Raw genomic sequence first — 16085 nt, forward strand, 5'->3', positions numbered from 1 at the left:
ATGGAATTTAGAGGGATGAGGGAGTGATCTATTTGAAATTTACAAAATACTGAACATTCTGGACATAATGGATGTTGGGAAGGTGTTTCCATTAGCAGGAGAGACTAGGACCTGAGGGCACAGCCTCAGAGTAAATGAAAACCCTTTAGAACAGAAATGAATAGAAACTTCTTCAGCGGAGAGTATTGAATCTGTGGAAGTCATTGCCACAGAAGGCTGTGGAGGCCTGGTAACTGAGTACATTTAAGACAGAGATAGATAGGTTCTTGATTGTCATGGGGATCAAAGGTTAAGGGGAGAAAGCAAGAGAATGGGGTTGAGAAACTTATCAGCCATGATTGAAAGGGAGAGCAGACTCAATGGGGCATATGGCCTAATTTCTGCTTCTATGACTTACGGTCTTATTGTCCTATCTAAGTATATACTTATCAATATCCACAATTGGGCAATGGCGATTAAAAAAAAAATTCAACTGAGTACAATGTAACAGATCACTCACACATTGCACACTTGATGCAAAAAGACCTTCCATTTTGAAATTCATTTGAAAATTTTACATTCTCTTAACTGGAAAATGTATTCTAAAAAGAAACTAACCTGTACAAATACCAAGCTAATGAAAGCTGATCCTTTAATCTTAAGAACTTTAACCTTAATATTGTTATGGTCAAAGAGAGATGATGGAATAACTTTTCCTCTTTTATGCCTCTTCTCAACTGACAGCAGCAAGATATGTTTTGAAAAGGATTGTTTTAAATCTTTTCAGTGGTGTGATTTTAAAGGATAGACACATGCAGGTTTTCTTGTAAGTTGAAGTTGAAAGCAAGTATTAATGTTTATTTACACTACACCTCGAACATTAGTTCAACAAAACACGCATTCTCTCAAACACATGCCCACTCGCACAAGAAAATTCAGTTGATGAAACATACATTCAGATTACTAACAGACTAAGGAGAAATAGGGCATATATTCGTCCTCAGTCTTGTAAGATGAAAAGTAATGTAGGCTTGAAGGATCCTTACTCTCGTTTTCTTTTAAAAACAATGCTAAGTTCTAATTGTCCTGGGCCCCAAAACCAATTGTTATGATGGTGGCAAAAATGCACTATCAATTTTACTGTCCACCATCTTATTTTAAAATGGGTGGTCTTTGATGGATTAAAATGATTTAAAAATAGGGATACACACTGAATTAAGATGGCCACAGTGCTCACCTGACCATTTCAAAACAAGCTCATGAAACTATCAATAAACAAGACTCGGTCTGAACAGAAATTAGCATGCCATTAAAGTGATTGAAACGAATGACTTCGATCAGTATTTCCTGTTTGATGGACATGTTTGATTAACATTTTATCCTTCCTGAAAATTTCATATATTGGAATGATGGACTCAACTGCAGTTATCCAGCTTGAAAAAATAATGAAGCATGGGACAGTAATATGGGAATGAACTGTGTTTCAGACACCAGGTTTTGGGCAAAGAGAGAAGAAAGATGGATTTCTAACAGCAGAAACAAAAAGGTTACTCTTTTTCCCTGCTTCACTCCTCTCTTGAGGGACACTGCTCAATAAAAAAACATTTTTTAAAATTCTTCGGTGGGATGTGGATGTCACTTGCTGGCCAGCATTTATTGCTCATCCCTCATTCCCCTTGAGAGGGTGGTGGTGGACTGCCTTTTTGAACTGCTGAAGTCCATCTGCTGTGAGTTGACCCACAATACAATTGGGGAGGGAATTTCAGGATTTTGATCCAGCCACAGTGAAGGAATGGCACTATGTTTCAATGTCGGGATGGTGAGTGGTTTGGAGGGGAACTTGCAGGTGGTGGTATTCTCACGTACCTACAACCTTTGTCCTTATAGATGCAAGTGACTAAGAGTCGGTGGGAGAGCACTCTGGGGCTAGTGATCACAATTCTATCGCTTTTAAAATAGTTATGGAAAAAGGCTAGACCTGATCTAACAGTTAATTTTCTAAATTGGAGTAAGGTCAATTTGGATGGTATTTGGCAAAACCTTTCAAAAGCTGATTGAGAGAGGCTATTCACAGGGGTAGATGGAAAGTGGGAAGCCTTCAAACATGAGATAATCAGACTCCAACATGTTCCTATTAGTGTGAAGGGCAAATCTGGTAGGTGAGGGGAATACTGGACGATTAGAGAAATTGAGGCTCTGTTCAAGAACAAGAAGGCATGTAGCAGGTATAGACAGCTGGGATTGAGTGACTCCTGAGGAGTATAAGGGCGGTAGGAGTATGCTCAGGAGGGGACATGTGTTTGCTTTGGCAGATAAAGTTAAAGTGAATTCAAAGAGACACAAATATATTAAGGGCAAAAGAGTAACTATGGAGAGAATAGGTCCCCATAAAGATCAACAAGGAAGAATTTCTTCACTTAGAGTTGTGAACCTGTGGAATTCTCTCCCACAGGAAGCTGTTGGGGTTAGTCCATTAGATTCAATCAAGAGGGAGCTGGACGTGGCTCTTGTGACTAAAGAGATCAAAGGGTATGGAGAGAAAGTGGAATGGAATACTGAGATTGCACGATGCACCATAATCGTATTGAATGGTGGTGCAGGCTTGAAGGGCTGAATGGCCTACTCCTGCACCTATTTTCTATGTTTCTATAAGTCTGTGTGAGGAACCGCAGGAGTTGAGGGAGTTGCTAAACAAATATTTCATGTCAGTATTTACTGTGGACAAGGATATGGACATTAGAGAACTTGGAGAAATAAATAGTGAGTTTTTGAAAAGTGTCCATATTACAGAGGAGGAGGTGCTGGACATCTTAAATGCATAAACATGAATAAATCCCTGGGACCTGAACAGATGTATCCCAGAATTTTATGCGAAGCTAGGGAAGTGATTGCTGGACTTTTTGTGAGATATTTGTATCAACGATAGCCATGGCTGAGGTGCCAAAAGACTGCAGGATGGTGCCATTATTTAAGAAAGGTGGTTTAAAAAAAAAGCCAGGAAACTACAGACTGGTGAGCCTGTCGTCCTTGGTGGGTGAGTTAGTATGGGAATACTGAGGGACAGGATTTACATGTATTTGGAAAGACAAGGACTGATTAGGAATTGGCAAGATGGTTTTATGCATGGGAAATTGTATCTCATTAACTTGATTGAGTCTTTTGAAGAAGTCACAAGGAAGAATGATGAAGGCAGAGTTGTGGATATTGTCTATATGGACTTTAGCAAGGTTCAACAAGGTTCCACATGGTAGACTGATTAGCAAGATTAGATCACATGGAAATCCAGGGACAGTTAGCCATTTGGATATGAAACTTGGTTGAAAATAGGAGACAAAGGGTGATGGTTTTTCATTGTTTTTCAGACTGGAGGCCTGTGACCAACAGTGTTCTGCAAGGATTGGTGCTGGATCAATTGCTTTTTGACATTCATATAAATGATTTGGATGTGAATATAGGAGGTGTAGATGACACCAATATTGGTGGTGTATTGGACAGTGAAGAAGCTTATCTCAGAGTACAACAAGACCTTGATCAGATGTGCCAATGGGCTGAGGATTGGCAGATGGATTTTAATTTAGATAAATGTGAGATGTTGCATTTTGGTAAGGCATCTCAGGGATTTACACGCTTAATAGAAGGTCCCGGGGAGTATTGCCAAACAAAGAGAACTTGTAGTGCAGGTTTATAGTTCCTTGAAGGTAGATTCACAGGTAGACAGGGTGGTAAAGAAGTCATTTGGTACACTTGCCTTTATTGGTCAGTGCATTGGGTGTAGGAGTTGAAATGTCACCATGTGACTGTACAGGACTTTGATAGGCCACTTTTTGGAATACTGCATTCAATTCTGATCTCCCTGCTTTCGTAAAGATGTTGTTAAACTTGAAAGGGTTCAGAAGAGATTTACAAAGATGTTGTCAGGGTTGGAGGGTTGAGCTATGTAGGATTTTCTGAACAGTTATATTTTAAACTCTCTAAACTGTCTAAGCTCCCATTCATTGATTGATACGCACTCTGCTTTAAAGTTAAATGAGCCCCTTCTGTTTCTTTTCATCATAGAGATTACTCTACCGTTCAGATAGCCCAGTCATTATGGCTATTTGGCAGAGTTGTAAGTGCAAATGACTTTCGATGCTCAATTCATATGAGGTTGCAGGCACCTTTACAACTGATTGTGCCCTTGATGTAGTTTCTGTTTTGTTGACTCAAGATGGTGAGATTACAAGATTTTTTTTGCATATGGCAGAAGGACACATTTTCTCAGTGTTAATGAGACGGTGAGAGGCTTGTCTTGTTCTTCTAAGAATATAATGAATTGATATAGCATGGACTCTGTGGACAATACATAGTAGATATTGGGTATGTGAGAATGGAAGATGTATGCAACTGCATGGAAACCTCGGGCTTGAGTTGTGGGAGTAAAGGGGTGAGGTGTGGGGTGCCTGTAAACTATGTTAGGAGTCATAATGCAGGCACATTAAATAAAGAGGCCTGTCTGAGTAGCCTCACATTCCTTCTGCACCAGATCATTGGCTTTTAAACTACTGCAACCCAAACTCTGAAGAAAAACAAATACCTTGGGCAAATTCTCACATCAGTGTGCAATCTGAGAGCCATAAAATGGCCCAATTCACTAAATCAAGAGAATAATTCAGCTAGCGATTCCAAGATCAATCTGCTGCTCTAGAAATCAGTATCCTGGAAGTTTAAAAGATTTTCACATTGCAACAAAAAAAAGTAAGTATTTAGCTTTGACCAGCCAGTTACTGAAGGTGCAATGAGAAGCTTACAAAGGGCAACACAAAAAAAATATAAGGAGGGAGAAGATAAAATATGAGGGTAAGCTAGCCAGTAATATAAAGGAAGATTGTAAGAGTTTCTTTAGATATATATAAAGGGCAAAAGAGAGGCAAAAGTGGACATTGGACTTCTGGAAAATGACACTGGAGAGATAATAGTGGGGAACAAGGAAATGGCTGAGGAACTGAATAATTACTTTGCATCAGTCTTCATGGTGGAAGACATGAGTAATACCCCCAAAATTCAAGAGAGTGAGGGGTCAGAGCTGGGTATGGTGGCCATTACCAAGTAGAAGGTGTTAAATAAATTGAATGGCCTGAAGGTGGATAAATCGCGTGGACCAGATGAACTACACCCTAGAGTTCTAAAGGAGATAGCTGAAGAGATAGTTGAGGTATTAGGGTGGTGATTTTTCAGGAATCGCTGGAGTCAGGGAGGGTCCCAGGGGACTAGAAAATCACTAACCTGGCAAAAGATGAAAAATTATAAAGTTAATTAGGCTAACCTTGGTTGTGGGTAAGATTTTGGAGTCCATTGTGAAGGATGAGATTTCTGAATACTTGGAAGCATACGGTAAAATAGGGCAAAGTCAGCATGGTTTCATCAAGGGGAGGTCATGTCTGATAAATCTGCTAGAATTCTTAGAGGAAGTAATGAGCACGATAGACCAAGGAGAATCAATCAATGTTATCTACCTGGACTTCAAGAAGGCCTTTGACACGGTGCCGCACAGGAGGCTGCTGAGTAAGATTAGGGCCCTTGGTTCTCGAGTCAAAAGGTGTGGCGCTGGAGGGGCACAGCTGGTGGGGCAGCGTCTGAGGAGCGGGAGGGTTGACATTTTGAGCATAAGCTGAGGAGCTTGTGCTTGAAGCGTTGACTCTCCTGCTCCTCGGATGTTGCCTGACCAGCTGTGCTTTTCCAGTGCCACGCATTTTGACTCTGATCTCCAGCATCTGCACTCCTCACTTTCTCCTATCCCATGGTTCTAGAGGCAAGGTGCTAGCATGGGTAGAAGATTGGCTGTTTGGCAGAAAGCAGAAAGTGGGAATAAAAGGCTCCTTCTCAGGATGGCAGCTGTGTGATGTTCCACAAGGGTCAGTGTTGGGACCACAACTTTTCCCTTTATACATTAATGATCTAGATGAAGGAATTTAGGTTATTCTGGCTAGGTTTGCAGATGAAACAAAGATAGTTAGAGGGAGGAAGGTTGCAGAAGGATTTAGACAGGTTAGGAAAGTGGGCAAAGAAGTGGCAAATAGAGTACAACATGGAAAAGTGTGAGGTAAGAAGAATAGAAGCATGGTCTATTTTCTAAATGAGGTTAAAATTTAGAAGTGGAAAGAGATTTGGGAGTTTTAGTCCAGGATTCTCTCGAGGTAAACTTGCAGGTTGAATCAGTAGTTAGGAAGGCAAATACAACGTTGGCATTTGTTTTGAGAGGACTTCAATATAAAAGCAGGGATGTGCTTCTGAGGCTCCATAAGGCTTTGGTCAGCCCATATTTGGAGTATTGTGTGCAGTTTTGGCCCCCATATCTCAGGAAGGATGAAGTGGCCCTGGAGCTTACTCAGAGGAGGTTCGCAAGAATGGTCCTACAAATGAAAAGCTTAACATATGAGGAACGTTTGAGGATTCTGGGTCTGTAATCAATGGAGTTTAGAAAGATCAGGGGGGATATAATTGAAACTTACAGAACACTGAATGACCTGGACAGAGTGGATGTTGGGAAGATTGGTAGGAGAAATGGGGAGCCAAGGGCACAGTCTCAGAGGAAAGGGAAAACCTTTTACAATGGAGATAAGGAGAAAGCTCTTCAGCCAGAGTGTGGTGAATCTCTGGAATTTACTGCCAAAGAACACTGTAGAGGCCAGGTCATTGAGTATATTTAAGATAGGTTCTTGATTGTCAAGGAGATCAAGGGTTACGGGGAGAAACCTTTCAGCTATGATTGAAAGATGGAGCAGACTCAACGGGCAGAATGGCCTAATTTCTGCTCCTACATCTTATGGTCTAATAGGCATGCATTAGTTTCACCAAAACTAGCAAGGTAGGATTAAGTTCTCTTATATTTAGTGTGTCAGTATACTTTTAAGGGATATGCTAATGATGTCATCACTTGATATGCATGTGACCTCAGGGTATAAAGATCTCAGACTTCATCTTAAATGGGGCCACTTGAAGGCTGATGGAAATGGCTTTGTAACTGAATGGCCCAATGTTAGCCCAGACACGTCTGTGCCTGTGAATGTAATATTTGTGTATAAAAATGGACTGTAATAGAAATTCTTTTGGATTTTTCAATGCCATATTACCCACATTTAGATTACTATTGATGGGAGACAACACAGACATTGCTGCATTGGATGTAAAAAGCTGCTTGAGGCAAATGCACATCATGGTCATTTATAAAGAAGATCAATCTGACAACAGCTCAGAGCATCAAAGAATTTTGATGTTCAGCATTTATGGTTTCTGTGAGCACCAGAGCAAATAACTAATTTCTTTCTAATTAAAATCAAATTTCTTTCAAGCTATAAGAAAATTCTAAATGAAGTTGAAACACATGCAAGGCTGTGGATTTAAATGACCTGCCAGTGGAGAATGGTATTGCTGGTTAGGCCAGTGTTTATAGCCCATCCCCAATTGCTGAGTTGTCATGTAGAATCTTGTGTGTGATAGGTGCACTCACAGTACTATTAGAAAGGCAGCTCCAGAATTTTGACCCAGTGACAACGGAGGAATAATCCCATAATTAAAAGTCAGCATGGTGTGTAACTTGGAGGGAAACTTGGTGTTCCCATACATCTGCTGCCCTTGTCCTGCTTGATAGTAGATAGAATGCCACCACTTTATACAAACACTCAATTTATGCCTGCTTTAAAGTGGCAGTTGTAGGCACCATCTACAAAATGACTGCAGCAACTCACCAAGGCTCCCTTGAGTAGCACTTTCCCAAATCTCCTACTAACAAGCAGGACAAAGGCATAGTTCTCCTCCACCTTACACACCATACTGACTTGCATTTATGTCATTGACACAGTGACAGTGAAGGAATCAAATTCTCGAACTCTTTTTCTAACAGCTGCTTTAACCTGCAAGTTACTGTGTCTTTGCATCTTATTTATTCATAGGATGTTGGCATTGCAGCTAAGGCAGCATTTATGTAGGTTAAAAACAAGGACTGCGGATGCTGGAAACCAGAGTCTAGATTAGAGCGGTGCTGGAAAAGCACAGCAGGTCAGGCAGCTCCTCGGATGCTGCCTGACCTGCTGTGCTTTTCCAGCACCACTCTAATCTAAGGCAGCATTTGTGGCTATCCCTAATTGCCCAGAGGACAGTTAACAGTCCACCAGATTTGCTGTTGATCTCACGTAGTGGCAGATTTCATGTTTTGTCCACTATCAGTTAGAGGTTCTGATTTCTCAGATGCAGAGCATCCTACCTTGAAATAGAAAACAAAGATAATAAAGTAAAAAGATCGGGGAGAAATTAAGTTGACCTCATCCAAGCAAAAATGAGTGATATACCAAATAATGTCTAAAAAGGGCTTTTTGCAAATGAGTGATGCATTGTGATGTGATTCACATCATTGTGCCATATGCTTGATGTTTTGTCATTTGTTTAGCAAGAAAAAAACGCATAAAAGATGATGGCCAGGATTTTAAAAGGGTTTAGTGTTACGAGACTTAGGTTTGAGATTTCACACTGATAGACAGCCTTTCCATTATTGCAGAATTGATGTTAGAGAGCAAAAATCCAAAAATAATTAGTCCCCCCTCACCAAACACACCTAACACTTTTGTAAGGATGCATGAGGGGTGACGTGAGTAATTTCAAAATTGCACATTTGTACTTCGGGGAAGCAGATTCAAAATTGCATATTTGAGCCCCTCTCACATTGGGTGAAACCACAGCTACCACCAGCTCTGTCTCATTCTTGTCAGCTAGGAGTAAGAAAACACAACCTGTATGCAGATTGAATCTAATAGGAGCAAATCTGACCTTTGCAACAAAAATAGACATTTCTGTAGAAACTCAGCAGGTCTGGCAGCAACTGTGGAAAGAAAGCAGAGTTAATGTTTTGGATCTGGTTATCCTTCTTCAGAACATTGCAATGTTGCTTGCATTGATATAAAAGCCTTTTGATGGGTAAGCTACACTTTTGGGTATGGTCCCAGAACACCTTGGGAAAGTCAATTGCCCTTTAGGAGAGGTAATCTGCCCTTTAGGATTGTAAAATGTAGACATAAATGTGTGCAAAAATGCTTAAACCCATTGGAATGATCAAGCTCATTTGAACTGTCAAAAGGAGTAGTCAAAACAAGCCATAAAGAGGAGTGTCAATGCATTTAAATGGCTTTAACTATTTGAAAAAATAACTTTCTATTTTAAAAAAAGTGCCTTCTGTTTCATAATGACAATTGACACAGGCCTGAGGGCTTTCATTACTGAATTAAACCTACAAGGCTGATTTCACAAATTTCTATTATTACAGTGGGATGCAGTACAGGACACTAGTTAGGCCGCTGTTGGAATACTGCGTGCAATTGTGGTCTCCTTCCTATTGGAAAGATGTTGTGAAACTTGAAAGGGTTCAGAAAAGATTTACAAGGATGTTGCCAGGGTTGGAGGATCTGAGCTACAGGGAGAGGCTGAATAGGCTGGGGCTGTTTTCCCTGGAGCGTCGGAGGCTGAGGGGTGACCTTATAGAGATTTATAAAATTATGAGGGGCATGGATAGGATAAATAAACAAAGTATTTTCCCTGGGGTGGGGGAGTCCAGAACTAGAGGGCATAGGGTTAGGGTGAGAGGGGAAAGATATAAAAGAGACCCAAGGGGTAACTTTTTCACGCAGAGTGTAGTACGTGTATGGAATGAGCTGCCCGAGGTGGTGGAGGCTGGTACAATTGCAACATTTAAGAGGCATTTGGATGGGTATATGAATAGGATGGGTTTGGGGGGATATGGGCCAGGTGCTGGTAGGTGGGACTAGATTGATTTGAGATATCTGGTCGGCATGGACGGGTTGGACGAAAGGGTCTGTTTCCATGTTGTACATCGCTATGACTCTATAACATGATATGTAATTTCCGCCATTTGGAAAAATAACTTAGTTTTTTCTTCCTTATACAAGTTCCTTGTTGATCAATTTCAACAGCGAAAAATCATGATGATTGCATCTTGTATCTTAATTGAAAATGTGCAGTATCATACGTGGCATATTGAAGAATGGTTGAAGCACATAAGCAATTTCAATTTTTGCACATTTATTTCACCCCATGATGTTTTTTGTGTGTGAATGTAAACAATACTATAATGTTCAAACTTCATGTCAGTAATGCCTGGTTTTGCACTACAGTAGCTATGGTTGTGTTTCAACAATATGATTGCTATGCAACTTGTCCCTCTTGTTGACCCCACTGTATAATGCTGCATGGACTTACTCCAACTTTGAATTATATACATTTTTTTTAAACAAAAGAGACTGTCTAATTGATATCCATCTGGATCTAAAGTACACTGCACAATAAAATTGGATCTCGGCGACATTTGGTACTTATCGGGCTACCTGCCAGTGCTTTGAATGCAAACAAGTCAACACAACGTAGATCTGTGCCCATGTTTGCTCCAAAAACTATTATACCGAAATGTTCACTCAAACTGATGAATTTTTGTGGAATGCATTTTCAGTGATCCCCACAAATTGCTTCAGTTCTCTATGAAATGTGTCTAGCATCCAGCCACTAATAAAATATGCAGCAACACACATACACACCATGTATATGTACTCAAAATCTCTTTCAAATAGAATAGTCTAACACCTGTCTTTTCCTCGATGTGATGAGTGCTTCACTACTGATTTATTTGATTTATTTATTTATTGTCCATGGACCTAATTATAGTGAAAATCTTTGTATATGAGCAATACAGGCAGATTTGTCTTCATTGGTTAGTATATGCATTGGGATAACAAACAAGTCAAGTTATAAGATTGGCTTTATCAGCAATGTTGTAAATATCTGCTTGCTTAACTCAGAGGTCCACAGCATAGAAAAAAGCCCTTTGGTTTCTTGAATTTGTATCTGTCAAAAGCAATCACTCAACTATTCCAATCCCATTTTCCAATGTCTTGGCATTTCAAGTGTACATCTGAATACCACTTAAGTATTATGAAGGTTGCTACCTTTACCACTCTTGTAGACAGGGTGTTTCTCTACATGACTAAAACTCTCCAGTCCAGGCAATATCCTGATAAATCTCCTATGGGCCCTCAATCACATCCTTCCTATTATGTGGATTCCAGAGATGCACGCAGCAATATAGCTGTGACCAAGCCAACCTTTCATACGCTTCCATCATGACCACCCTACTCTTATGCTCTATGCCTCGGCAAGTAAAGGCAAGTATCCCAAATGCTTCTTAAACACTTTATTTCCAGCTTGACAATATAACATTGGGGCTACTGTTTTAAAAGGGGTGCAGAAGTAGAGGGACTTAGGTGTGTATATGCACAAATCACTAAATCACTAATTACTAGCAGGGCAGATTCAAAGAGCAATTAATAAAGCATACACTATCCTTGGCTTTATCAATAGAAGCGTCGAATACAAGAGCAAGGAGGAAATGTTGAAGTAGTAAAAAACATTTGTTTGATCTCAGCTGGAGTTTTCAGTACAGATCTGGCTGCTGCATTATAGCAATGGATGTGGATACATTGGAGAGAGTGCTGAAGCAATTTACAGGAATGGTTCTGGGGATTATAAATTCAGTTATGAAGTTAGATTGAAGAAATTAGGACTGTTTTCCTTGGAGAGCAGGAGGTGAAAAGACATCTGTTGGAGGTTTTAAAACTCGCAGGCTTGATAGAATTAATGGGGAGAAACTATTCGTGATTGTGAAGAATAAGAGGACAGAGATTTGAAGTGATTTGCAACAGAAATAAATATGAGGAGTGCAAACCATTTGCGCAGTGAGTAGTTAGGATATGGAATGCATTTCCTAGAAGTGTGGTGGATGGAGGTTCAATAGAGATATTCAAGAGACTGTCAGATGATTACTTGGATAGAAATAGTTTGCAAGGGTTAACAAGTTTGGCAGTAATTTCGATACTCATTTCAAGAGCCACTGCTGACTCGATGGCTGAATGGCTTCCTTATATGCCATGACAGTTCTTTGATTCTGTAAGTTTGGATTTTCATTTTAGTTTTCATTTGGATTATGAGACAAAATTTGCTATAACATGGAGGTCAAATTGATGGAACATGGTCTAGATAATTTTCTCGATAATTATTTTAAGAATCCAAGTAGAAGTCAGATTATTTTAGATCTGGATCCTAGCTCTTGTATTGTACAATGAATTAGTTAATTATGGTTTATGCATAAGTTTGTAATGAAAGTGTGTGGGGATGGATGGTCATTGTAGGATATAATTCATATTGAATTTCAGAATGATTTTCATAAGTTTGCATCTATTAAATCTGAATGAAGAAAACTACTTAGGTATATGGACTGAATTAGCTAAGGTGAGTTGGGGATGTTGATTAAAGTATTTACTGGTAAGAAATGGCAAACATGGGAAGAATTAATTCCTATTTGCAACAAATGGACATTTTCTTAAGTATTGATTGAATAGGTAGGCTCTTGCAGAGTCCCTGAATTTTCTCCTGCAGTACCTCTGTTGCCATTTCTTGACCAGGCTGAAGCAGACAGTCATTGACTTCTGTCACGACGTGGATGATGTGAATATCTTTGTGGCCCCTTACTTTGCCACTTACCTAGTGAAGCAACTGTGAATGTCCGAAGGTCTTGTATTTGTCAGTTTGATGAAATAGGGTGTTCATCATGATTAAGTCATAGTCCAGGCATTTTGTCAGAAGCAGGACTTATTTTTTTAAGAAACATTTTTCATAGGATATGAGCAAAACTCTGTGGGCCAGTAACTATTGCCCATTCCTAATTGCCTTGTGTGCCTGGAGGAAAGGGTGGTAGATTTCCATCCCTAAAGTGATCCAGTTGAGTATTTACAACAATCAAAAGTGATTAGATTAACCATTATTAGCACTCTATTCTCTCAAATTCAACTCTGCCTTTATAATCAAGCATGCCAGCAAGGATAGTGCTGTTATTGTCTGACATACTGACCTCTGTATTGCAGAGGCTGAGCACAAGATCTCTGATACCTCCTCCTGTCTCCCCCGGACCATGATCCCACCATGGAACATCAAGCCATTGTGTCCACAGTGGTCAGTAATCTAATTTCATTGAGAGATTTCCACACCACGCCCCCTACTGCCTATCCCCAACTGTCTCCAAGCTCAAAGACCCCAACCCTGCACAACCTGCTTCTGCCTCTTTCCTAAAATCCACAAACAGGACTGCTCAGCAGACCCATTGTTTCTGCCTGACCCTGCCCCTCCCCAAAGAACTCATCTCTTTTTACTTTAACTCAATTTTTTATACCCTTGTCCAATCCCTTCGCATTTACATCCATGATTCTTCTGTATTAATTGGAACCATTGACCATGTATAACAAACATCACAAATCTTGGTAATTATACACTTGATCAATTGCTCTGAAAAATCCTGTGAAGCCAACGACAAGATAGGTTCTCCAATTTCAACATGCTCAGCATTGAGGCACTGTCAGTTGGCTATTGTGTAGGACACGTTGTTCACATGCCTGACACACAACTTCCAAACAAAGGAGTTTCATCCAATAAAAACAAAGTACTATGGGCGGTAGAGACCTTCCAAGCTCCATCACAAGAAACAGTTACCAACAGCATTGTAAAAATACTTTAAAACTGTCCTCAAAACCTCCCTGAAAAATGCAATACTATGCAAACTGAAGAAGATCATCTATGAAGATGCCAATAGCCTTAAACATCTCTGATTGCGCTTTGCCTCCACTTGGGCCAAACAGTAGAAGGAGTGTGTAAGAACTAGAGCATCCCACCCATCTCTCTCTTCAAATATCATGCACCTGGGGCAGGGTTTGTGGATCCAGCATTGGACATTTGATCCACTTTTGCTCCACAACACTGGAATGGAAGGAAAATATCCTTAGTTACAAGGGACAAAGGAAGAGAAAGTGATTTATTTTGCTTCCCTTGAAATGCACTTCAGTTGCTCTATGTGAGCTCCATTTTTGAGAAATTTTGGGGAAAAAGGTTTCTCCTGAATTTTTTTGCTTGATTAATGATGGTTATCTAATATCAGTGATCATGGTTTTCCCCATAAGTGGAAGCCTACTCTACCCTCTCAAACCCCTTTATTATTTTTAAAGGCCCCTATTACATTACATTTAAACTTCTGTTTTGTAGAGAAAAGTGCCATAGCCTATTTAGTCTTTAACAATTAATACAATTAGTTAAATCTATTATCAACCTTGAATTTTTTTTGGTGATTTTAAATCCTTTTAAAAATCAAGAGACCAGAGCTATGCACAGTAATCAGAGTGATCTAACCAAAGTATGTAGAAAACACAATTATTTCTAATCAGAACCAGGAATATAATCATTGAAAAATGGTTACACTGAAGAAGGCAACCTGAGATAAGCACACTTCAGACAAAACAAAGAGTTTCTGCGGATGGCTTTTTTTCTTAGAGAGGGCAGTGGTTCTCTTTGAGCTCTTCGAGTGTGTTCTTACATGCCATTGCTTAACACCAGGAATGAGACTTCGTTGCAGACCAACCTATTCAGGGTCAGTTTTGTTGCTGTTTGACATTGCAATCAATGGTGGCCTGTGCAAACTGGGGTCAAATGAGACTGTTTTATCAGAAGAATTCTCTTCTCCAGCTTCCTTACCCTGTGTTTATGTAGCCTCCTGCTGATGTGATGTTTGTCTACAGGACAGGCAGGAAACTATTCAACCTCCTTTACCTCCTGTACAGAACAAAGAATGATCTGTCATTAAGATATGATATGTAGACAGCCTCCATATATGTAGATATTGAGGCTGAGCTCCAAACAATCATTGATGTATTCATAGAGGAGAATAAAAGAACAGCCTCAGACTAAACATTCATAAGACAAAGGTAATCAACAGCTTCTGTTCTGCAATACGGACCCACAACTATCAAGGTCCACAGCAAACCACTAGACAACATGGATCAATTTTCATGCTTTGGGAGTCTCCTTTCAGCAGGACAAACAATAATATTGAAATCTAAATTTGCCTCCTTTGAGCTAGTGTAGACTTTGGCCTTCTGACGAGCAGTGTGTTTGAGAAAGGCTTCAAAGCCAGCACCAAGCTCATGGTCTACAATGCATTTGTGCTATCTGCTCTTTTGTATGTGTGAGAAAACATTTGGCATGGTGGCTCAGTGATTAGCTCTGCTGCCTCACAGTGCCAGAGACTCCGGTTTGATTCCATTCTCAGGCGACTGACTGTGTGGAGTTTGTACATTCTCCCCGTGTTTGTGTGGGTTTCCTCCAAGTGCTCTGGTTTCCTCCCACAATCCAGAGATGTGCAGGTTAGGTGAATTCGCCAGGCTAAATTGCCCATAGTGTTAAGTATATTAATCGAGGGAAATGTGTCTAGGTGAGTTACTTTTCGGAGGGGTATTTGGACTTGTTGGGCTAAATGGCCTGTTTCCACACTGAAGGGAATCTAATCTAAAAATAGACAATGTACAGCAGACATCACAAATCCCTAAAGCAATATCACCAGCAAAACCTCTGCAAAATCCAGAAAATCCATTGGTTCCAGTGTCAGTGTTCCATGTTAGGCCAACAACCCCACTGTCATGACGCTGGTTACTGCCAGTCAGCTGCATGGGGTGGGACACATCTCCATCATTCTCGATGGAAGATTTCCGAACCAATCCCTCTTTACCAAGTGCCATATAGCGAGACGTTTTCAGGAATGCTTCAAGAAAGTCATCAAAACTTCCCTGAAAATTTCAATATCCCTACTGAATTATGGTTATCTTTTTTCCAAGATTGTCAAAGCTGGCTAAGAAACTTGAAAGAGGATGTAAACCATCTCTAACAAGCTCAGTTGGAGACCAAGCATGATCAGTGTAAGGAGAGTGCAGAAATCTGGACCTCCCTACCATCATCCTCAGACAGCACTTGCCCCACATATGGCAGGGTGTACTGATTCAGCACTGAATTGTTTTGTCATCTGAGGACCCACAATTCTATCGTGAATTCTAAAGTCATCCTCTGTCTTAGATGATTAGGATGAAGAACATGACGATAGAAATCTGGAATTAGTCATCACCACAATCTAATACTCTTCTTTCTATTATGGAAAAAAAAATTCTGTTTGTCCTCAGCAAACTTATAGTTTGAATGCATGC

At 40.1% G+C, this 16085-nt stretch overlaps 1 protein-coding gene across 2 annotated transcripts in view; it reads left to right on the forward strand.

The window, feature by feature from the left end:
* The window catches only part of rock1 (Rho-associated, coiled-coil containing protein kinase 1), a 205184-nt gene that overhangs the window by 19086 nt on the left and 170013 nt on the right, over positions 1-16085 (forward strand). The window lies entirely within an intron of this gene.

This window comes from Chiloscyllium punctatum, chromosome 5 (assembly GCF_047496795.1).
Source record: "Chiloscyllium punctatum isolate Juve2018m chromosome 5, sChiPun1.3, whole genome shotgun sequence".
NCBI classification, from domain to species: Eukaryota; Metazoa; Chordata; class Chondrichthyes; order Orectolobiformes; family Hemiscylliidae; genus Chiloscyllium; species Chiloscyllium punctatum.